This window comes from Podarcis tiliguerta, assembly GCF_965153285.1.
Source record: "Podarcis tiliguerta genome assembly, chromosome: 5".
NCBI lineage: Eukaryota > Metazoa > Chordata > Lepidosauria > Squamata > Lacertidae > Podarcis > Podarcis tiliguerta.
In genome coordinates, this window is record NC_139538.1 from 28,974,282 (window position 1) to 28,984,593 (window position 10,312).

Consider the following 10,312-nt stretch of genomic DNA (forward strand, 5'->3'; position numbering starts at 1 on the left):
GAAAAAGGCTTTGGGAGGATGAGATGTGATGGTTTGGATTTACCAGACTTTGAGAGGACGATATGGTTTGGATTTAGTACATTCTCTCCTTTACGCCCCTCCAGACAGCTGATATGTGTTACTCAGATCATCTGAATGGTTTTCATATACTGTACTTTATAGTGTTGGGATATTTCTTTTCTGACTCCAGGGAATTGCAGATACATCATGGTAGAAAATCACACAACATTCTGGTTTTACACAGAGTAGGAGTGCTTCCCCCCTTTTATTTATTTTCATGGCCCCCCTGCCTGTCCTTTTCATCTCTAAGTATATACTCCAGATATATGAAAGACTGGTCAGTGATCGTTGGACATACATTCCACCAAAGCTGGAGCAGCTCAAAGCTAAAAACAGTGATTATACACTCAAACACAGTTTAAAGTCATCTTAAAGATAGCATAATACTACCCCTTGATAGTGGACCTCACTTTGCCCCCACTTTCATTTTCACACAAATACTATAATTTTATCTAACCTTTAAGAGAATTCAAGGCATTCTTAAGAACATAGTCCAATTCTTATTTCAAATAACCATAAGTCTAAAACAGAAGCAAGTAGCACGCACTCACATTCAACTATATGCCCTCTCACTAATGGCAAGTGGGCTGCCCAATTCTGCAGCAGTTTGAGATTTCCTGGTGCCTTCAGAATCATTCATAGAGTCACTATATTGGTTACAGAGTCACTGAGGTTACTGGACTGATCATATGCAATATTATTCCATGGGAATTGGGCATGCATTTTGCTGGATACTATTGAGTGATGTGCATGTTGGAATCAGCTCAATATAGAATGGTGGCAATGGTTTTCCTATAGAGTCCACAACACAGGAAAAGGGGACTGACAGGAGCCCAGACAGGCCCTTGAAATTAATATGGGCTTCAAATATAGCAGCCGTCATGCATCCCACTTTAGCAATCCCTTAGAGGCCTATGATAGAGGTAACAGACCCTGAACGTCATAATCTATTTATTATTAGATTTATGCCCCACGTTTTGTCCAAGGAGCTCAGGGGAGCCTGCATTGTTCTCCCACTCCTTGTTTTATCTTCACAACAACCCTGGACGTAGATTAGGCTGAAAGACTGTGATTGGCCCAAAGTCACCCAGTGAGCTTCATAGCTGAGTGATGATTTAAACTTTGTTCTCCAAGGTCCTAGTTCAGAACGCTAACCACTATACCATATTGAGACCATATTTTGCTCCTACAGAGTTGGGCAGGTGGGAAGGGCAGTTATATTTTGCTTAAAATAGAATGAGTCACAAATGTGCCCTTCACTTAACTGATACGGAGACATCCAACAACTATTTTTTTTAAATAAAATATTGCATTCTTGCTAATCTTTTTAACTATTTCACATTCATTAGTCTTGTTGAGTTTCCCTCTCGAAAGTATCTCCTAATGAAGATCTGAGCACTGAGCTTTTCCCCAACCCTTTTGCACTGAAAAAAGTTGCGTATTCTTTCTGACTAACAGAACCACTTAATCACGTTTAACCTCACCCTGTGTTGATATATATTTGAGACCCCAGCATGGCTTATTGTAGGTCAGCAACAGGCAACAAATGAAAGCTGCAATCTATATCTTCTATACCTATATCATGTACCACTGCATTCTATTACATCACTTTTCCTTTTGTTTAAGTGGGCTCTTAGCTAGTGGTGAGGCACAGACAACATTGCCCACCAATTGATTGTAGCCTCTTTTAGATGCTTGTTTCATACCCACATCATCATTTGATGCGGTGATAGTTGAATGATCCACATATGAGTATAAGCCCATTAATGGGCCACCTAGAATGGCAGACGATAGGAATCCAATCCAATCCGCATCATCTACCCTCTCACAGGCAACAATTTCTCCACTTTTCTACTGAAATATTCATTGCACAAAATACTTGGGCATAATAGCTTGCCTTGCCTGTTCCTGCTGTCTACTTGCTGCACATTATAAGTATGTGAGAGAGAGACAGAAATCCTACTTTATGTGCTATTTCCTTCTGTTTTAGACCTATGATTGTACTGAAGCCAGGGGATTTAATTAATTAATCAATTAATTAGAATATATAAGTATGTGTACTTGATATAAGGGTGCATGATAGGCATTAGACAAATTTAATGTTCGTGTGCTTATTTATCATTTTTTTAATAAAAAAAAGGTAAAGGACCCTTGACAGTTAAGTCCAGTCACGAACGACTCTGGGGTTGTGGCGCTCATCTCACTTTACTGGCCAAGGGAGCCGACATTTGTCCGCAGACAATTTTTCCAGGTCATGTGGCCAGCATGACTAAGCCGCTTCTGGCGAACCCAGAGCAGCACACAGAAACGTTGTTTACCTTCCCGCCGGGGTGGTACCTATTTATCTACTTGCACTTCGATGTGCTTTCGAACTGCTAGGTTGGCAGGAGCTGGGACTGAGCAACAGGAGCTCACCCCATCATGGGGATTTGAACCGCCGACCTTCTGACTGGCGAGCCCAAGGCTCAGTGGTTTACACCACAGCGCCACGCACGTCCCTTATTTATCATTAAAACGGCTAATATACGGAAGGCACTTGTATCTGCAGTATCTGAATTTAAAAGACAGTCTATTTATTGTTTTCCTTATGCAGTTGACATCAGTCTCCTGTTCATAACTCTGATCATGCTAACCCAATGATATAATTCAGTGAAAACCGAACAATAATACCATTTTGCGGTGAATAACAACACACAATGCCCTGGAATTATAAAAGGAAACATCCACAACAACAGGGGAGGAAATCTCTTCGCTATAAGATTGAAGGAGGCCTGCTATCATCTGAAAATGGCACCTCCTCTGCTGTTTAAGTTTTAAGCATATCAGGGTTAAGTTATTATTTCAGTCCTCATTTCTCTTTGTTGTGATGAGATGATAAAGAAGCTTATTAAGATATTATGGCTTAAACTGTGTTACAATAGATTTTATTATCCACTTTTAATTGCATTCCACTAAATACAATTAGAATGGAACCAAAGCTTGCAGAAGGGTAGAGGATATCGCCTTTCGAAACCTACTTCGTATGACCTATTAGTACCTGATCTAGTAGCTAATCTATGCTTGAGTTATGAATGTATCAATAAACGCTGACAAAAATCAGCAATCTTATTTATGCTTTTTTAAAGGAGTTGTTTTTTATAATATATATTTTATATATTGTGCTTCTTTTGTAATGGTACTCACTGTTATGGACAACCATCACTTCCTCTTTTTTCTTCCCTGGACACTCATCTTGTGCTGACACCCACAGCACATTTATCAATAAATGAGTATCAGCACCTCATTTTTTAACCCCCCAAAAGCATTGTACATGACAGTGGGAAGGGCTCCATTCAGCAATAACTCTAGGGTATATTAAGATTAGCCAAAATTATATCCACTCTTCACAGATATGTGGTCTAGCAATCTATTGTTTTCACTGAAGATGAACTAGAGCTACTACTTGACTCAAACCATGGCTTTCTGGATTTTGCAAAGCAGATCTTCAACCAAATGATGTGTATATTAGTGAAATGTATATAATGCATATAAAAGTGAAAAATAATATGCAAAAATTTATTATAATAGGACGGAATTGCTTGAAAGAATGCAAAATTGCACACAGAAATATGTATACAGTTTTTAATGTGGACTTTTTGTTTTAAAAATTAACAAACATACAGACAATTGGGGTACATCAAACTTAAGACTGGGGGAAGTGAGAAACTGAGAGAAACCAGAATGGATAGGTTCCTCTATTTCTAGAATTGCAGACTTAAGATGTTATCAAAAATGTTAATAAATGCACACAGCTCCCTTTCATTTCAATTATCATTTTTCAAGAATTTATACCTTTAATGTAAAGTACATGTCAGCTAGTGTAGTTTTACAAAGGGTTTCTCCACTGGGGAACTCAACGTACACAAGAGAGTCAGATCCATAGCAGTGGCAGACCTTGACACCTCAAATTTCAGTGCTGCCCTGTGCAATGCAAAAATCCAGCACCACCCATCTTCTCTCACCCTCTTTTCTATGTCTTCGCTGTGACACCCCCTGCAACACCCTCTTGGCTCAGCACCCAGTGTGGGCAAACCGATGACACTCCCTTAAATCACTGTCTGGCTATAAACGTATGATGTGTATGTAGCCTAACTCTGCCACTCTCACAGCCAAACCTCGAAGGAGAGTGATAGCCCATGTGGAGTACAACTCTGTTTATTTACTTCAGCAACCTTCCCCCAAATCCTGGTGATTGGAGTGGCCTCAGAAAAGGGTTCACTGTGATTAAAAGCTAGACCTGTCTGTCAAAAGAAAAGCTCTCTCTACCACCTCGCCTCTTGAGCTCTGGAGATTTCAACAGTCAGATTGGTTTCTTTTCTCAGAATGGGAAAAAAGCTATACATTTAACTTTTGGGGAAGAAATAATAATAATAATAATAATAATAATAATAATAATAATAATAATATTTTATTATTTGTATCCCGCCCTCCCTGGCTAAGGCTGGGCTCAGAGTGGCTAACATCATAAAAACAACACAATATGCATAAAAACAGACATCAATTAATTAAAATACATCTTAAAATTAATTCAGACAAGTTAAAATCTGGGCAGGTGGCAATTATCAGGTTGGAATTGAGAGTGGTTAATACTTGCCAGGATCAGCTGTTTCCACTGATCACACAAGGACCTGTGAGTGGGCTGGGGGCCTCCTTCGGGCTTGTTTTATACAAAGGAAAGTAAGTCAAACTGCATCCTGCCCAAAGGCCTGGCAGAACAGCTCTGTCTTGCAGGCCCTGTGGAAAGATGTCAAATCCCGCAGGGCCCTGATGTCTTGTAGGAGAGTGTTCCACCAGGCCAGGGCCATGGCCGAAAAGGCCCTGGCTCTAGGAAAAAGAAAAGTAGGCCATAGGGGTGACTCGGAAGTCTGAACCACTGCCAGGTGACATCTTAACAGTGTGATCCAACCCAGAAATAGGAGGTCATTGTTAGGATTCTTGCTCCGTGCTTGCAGTCATGGGATTGGTTTAGCACACAGCAGTGTATGTTTTCATTCCACAGTGTGGGAAGTGACGGCGACAGGATGTTTTGGTACAACTGTGTTTCCGTGATGTGGGACTATTGTCCTTTGTTCTTTCTCTTTGCTGTCTGATAAGAAAGTGGAAGGAGTGTATTATATGTAAATAAACATAGTTTAGCCAAAATGCTGTGCTACTGAGTCTGTTATGGAAACTTTTGGTATCAGTCGATGTGATGTTCAGGCTGCAGAAAGCTTTTGAAGCTCCCGAACAACTGATCAGGAAGGAGAGAACATGCCAGTCGGGCATGTGTCTCTACCAGTGTCCTACACTTGAGTAGGCCAATCCTAACAGTCATAACCTAAATCACCTTGTTCAGGATAGACTCAGAGCCAGCGTGCACTGTTCAGAATTTGGGGGAAGGCTGCTCACAAAAAAGAAATTCTTCTTTAAGAAATGAATTCTTTCTGAAACTACTTCTGCTCCCCCCCCCCCCTTTCTTTAAATGAAATACTACACAGGGTCATACCAATGTTTGCATTTACAGATAAATTCAAATAAAATGCTGGGATAAAGCCACATGTCCTTGTTCAGTTTGCACCAATAGTGACTTAAAAATAATGAATTTATATAATTACACAAATGACCACTCTATCAGCTAAAACAATATGATTCAAACTCTCGGATCCCTGCTTTATTCAAACTTCTGCCACTTTAAATCATCACTATTCCCTTCTCAGGACTCAGCTATATAGCTGCAAATAAAATGTTTTAAGTATTGTTGTTGCAAAGTGCATTATACAAATGTGACACTAGATGGCGATGGTGAGCTATGGAAAATTCGATATATTTTTCAAAACATTAAAATAAGCATTTTCACGGCCTATATAGATTCCACCTCAGTGTCCCTCCATTCTCGTTTCCATGCAACCTGCCTTCACTTTTCTAGTCTACTCCTTCAATAGGGGCTGCACTCCAACTTCATGCAAGTCTAGGATCGTGACGTGGCCCTACAAATCCTCCAGTGGGGGCTGCATGAGGATATTTACTACATGGTTATTATATGTAGAAATTGCATGTGGCGGCGCTGGATTCTGACATAAATAAAAAAGGTAAAGGTACCCATGCCCGTACGGGCCAGTCGTGTCCGACTCTAGGGTTGTGCGCCCATCTCACTCAAAGAGGCCAGGGGCCAGTGCTGTCCGGAGACACTTCCGGGTCACGTGGCCAGCGTGACGAAGGCTGCTCTGGCGAGCCAGCACCAGTGCAGCACACGGAAACGCCGTTTACTTTCCCACTATAAAGCGGTCCCTATTTATCTACTTGTGGGGACGCGGGTGGCGCTGTGGGTTAAAGCCTCAGTGCCTAGGGCTTGCCGATCAAAAGGTCGGCGGTTCGAATCCCCGCGGCGGGGTGCGCTCCCGTCGTTCAGTCCCAGCGCCTGCCAACCTAGCAGTTCGAAAGCACTCTCGGGTGCAAGTAGATAAATAGGGACCGCTTACTAGCGGGAAGGTAAACGGCGTTTCCGTGTGCGGCTCTGGCTCGCCAGAGCAGCGATGTCACGCTGGCCACGTGACCCGGAAGTGTCTTCGGACAGCGCTGGCCCCTGGCCTCTTTGAGTGAGATGGGCGCACAACCCTAGAGTCTGTGAAGACTGGCCCGTATGGGCAGGGGTACCTTTATTTATCTACTTGCACTTAGGGGTGCTTTCGAACTGCTAGGTGGCAGGAGCTGGGACCGAAAGACAGGAGCTCACCCCGCCACGGGGATTCGAACCACTGACCATGCGATCGGCAAGCCCTAGGCGCTGAGGTTTTACCCACAGCGCCACCCACGTCCTCTGACATAAATAATATGATGTAAAAACAGGGTGGCCATATGTCATCCTCTTTTTCACACACCTTTTTCATGGCCAGAGTCATCATAGCAATCCATAGTTAAAAGCAGAAGTCGTCAAATGTGTCCTCTGTTTTGTTCTTCAAAGTATGGCAGCCCTAAATGTTTAACCTGAATTTGCTATTTTAATTCTTCAGGACATGCCATTTGATTGTCTCTTTGAAGGAGATTAGATTAAATGATTTTGGCACTTTTCCAACCTCTTTAATTACTGGATAGCATATTCTAAATGAAAATGTTCTGCTTTACCTAAGTGCTTCTAGAGCCTGTCAACTCCTGCTTCTAATCAACTAAAATCTGTAAAATCTACAACTCTCCACAAAGTGCTAAATCTCAATTCAAATATAATGATATTGCATTTTGCTAACTTTTAATCAAGGTGACACCCCTAAATCTTTCTAACTATATTTATGGGGGAAATACATCCCCCACAAATAAATGGAACCCTCTTCTATGTACATACATTGTTGACACAATGATGAGTCTTTGGAAGTTTTTTTTCTTTGTCAAGGCAGTCTCCTAATAATAATAGGATTTTTTGGACTTTTTTCATGAGAAGGAAAAGAAATGAATTTGAGACATTTGAGTCTGAAAATTGGGAAAATATTGCCCAACAGAAAGTAGAACAATTGGATGTTTTGTGGAATGAATGTTTTGAATAGATTCCTTTATGTAAGTGACAGATGGAAAATCTGAAGGCCTTTTTATTTTTCACTCTCTCTTCCTTTTTCTTTCTTTCTCTTCTTATATACATTCCTTCTTTTTATCTTGTTTCTTCTCTTTCTTTCTCTTTGGTGTGCACTGCTCTGGAGTCCAAGGATTATACAAATATGAAGGTGGTTGATGAATGGAAAAGACCCTGGGTAAGAGGCATGGAAGGAAAGATCTCCCAGGGTGAGAGCTGAGAGGGTCCCCTACTTTCTGTGTGATCCAAGAAGAAGAAGAAGAAGAAGAAGAAGAAGAAGAAGAAGAAGAAGAAGAAGAGTTTGGATTTGATATCCCGCTTTATCACTACCCTAAGGAGTCTCAAAGCAGCTAACATTCTCCTTTCCCTTCTTCCCCCACAACAAACACTCCATGAGGTGAGTGAGGATGAGAGACTTCAAAGAAATGTGACTAGCCCAAGGTCACCCAGCAGCTGCATGTGGAGGAGCGGAGATGCGAACCTGGTTCACCAGATTACGAGACTACCACTCTTAACCACTACACCACACTGGCTCCACCACACTGGCTCAAGAGTTAAGAGCTACCTTGGAGAGAGGACTCTGCATTTCCTTTCCTCTTTCTGTCTTTGTTTTTATTTTATCTAAATTAGTTTCTTTTATCTTCTTGTATTACAAAAATAGGGACGCGGGTGGCGCTGTGGGTAAAAGCCTCAGCGCCTAGGACTTGCCGATCAAAAGGTCGGCGGTTCGAATCCCCGCGGTGGGGTGCGCTCCCGTTGTTCGGTCCCAGCGCCTGCCAACCTAGCAGCTCGAAAGCACTCCCGGGTGCAAGTAGATAAATAGGAACCGCTTACTAGCGGGAAGGTAAACAGCGTTTCCGTGTGCGGCTCTGGCTCACCAGAGCAGCGATGTCACGCTGGCCACGTGACCCGGAAGTGTCTCCGGACAGCGCTGGCCCCCGGCCTCTTGAGTGAGATGGGCGCACAACCCTAGAGTCTGTCAAGACTGGCCCATACGGGCAGGGGTACCTTTACCTTTACCTTATTACAAAAAAAACAAAAAAACTTTAGGAAAATCTTATAAGAAAGAAACATAGAATTTTAAGTCTTAAAATATGCCTTATTATTTACTTAATCAAGAATATAATTAAATGAATAAGGAATAAATAAAAAACAAAACATTGAAGGAAAATAATAATTAACACAGAGACATGATTTCTGGCCATTCCATTTACAATCCCTGGGAAAAAATTATTATTAGTGTGTGGGGGAGGCAGTAACTTTTTAAATTTCCCTAATTAAAAATATATATATATATCAGGATATTGTCCTTGAATCTTGTTATGTTCTCACGTGAAGCTGGAAAGTTGATAAGAATTCCAAACAGTAGCATATATCTCAGGTGGCATTTAAACATCGTAGAAATATAAAGCTGGAAGGGAACTTTGAGGTCATCTAGGACTATGTGGTGCTCAACTGAAGCATCCCTGACAGATGCTTTTTATATAAAACTACAATACAGTGCACTTGCATATCAACCTGTACAATCATACACGGCCAGATGGGGAAATGAAACTTTCAATAACCAAACTTTGGCCTTCACAGGCAACTATCAACATCTCCCTGCTTATTATAGAGTTCATATTGTGCCTGGTATCTGTGACAGGTGAGATGTTTTCTGAAGTAGCAGTCTGGCTGAACCACTGACCAGCTACACTGCAGCCCGGGCTCCATCGCAGGATCCAATCAGATGTGCCAGTTTGTCTTGGGAGGCGTGGCTTGGGAGAGAAACAGAGAGAGGGAGCCTCCCCTTTCTGACCTGCTCTTGGGCTAGGAATTAACCCTCAGATCTGCCTAAGCAAAAGTGGGCTGCAGCCTCAAATCAAAGAAAGCTGCAGCACGAAACATACCTACATCTTACTCTGTTATTGACACAATGACACATCTGAATTTATTTTACAACAACTGTGGGGTCTGATAGATCTGTGGGTGTTCACTTCCTTTCAGTCAGTTGTCTAGTCCAATGGTGATCCGGCTGATGGCATGGCTGAGAGATTATTTTTTGCTCACGCTTTGTAGAAAATAATAGCAACCAATGAGAGCTTTTACATTATTTATCACTGTGCTCTGTATTCCACACACACAAAAACAATGCTTAAAAGAAGATGTTTAAATGTAAATTGTTGCTGCTGGCTAAATCCCCTCATCCTTTCTTTGTTTTTCAATGGGCATTTAGTTTTATTTTGAAATTCAAAACAAAGGCTATTCATATGCTCAGGTCCTGTAATTCATACGTTGCCTTTTAATCAAAAACCCTGACGGATATTGGCAGTGTTACTACTCCAACCCCAAACTTCCAAAGAATTTAAACATCAATAAAAAAGCATTTGAAGCAATCGTTTTACGGCGGCTTTTGTCAAACGCTTGTTCACAACACATTTCAACCTGCATTCATTTCAGCAGTAGTGGATGGCATGATGGGACAGAGGCACTTACTGGACCACCTGGCAGGTACGTTGCTGCTGCTAACCTATTAGGGAGGGTAACAGTGAGGGTGGTGTGGGGTCAATGCACCAGAAGGACTGCCATAATGGAGACGAATCAGCATATAGAGGGGAGGTCCAAAAAATATCTACATGGTGCCTAGGGAACAACTTGCACCTTAATATCAGCAAGACAAAGGAGATGGTGTTGGAC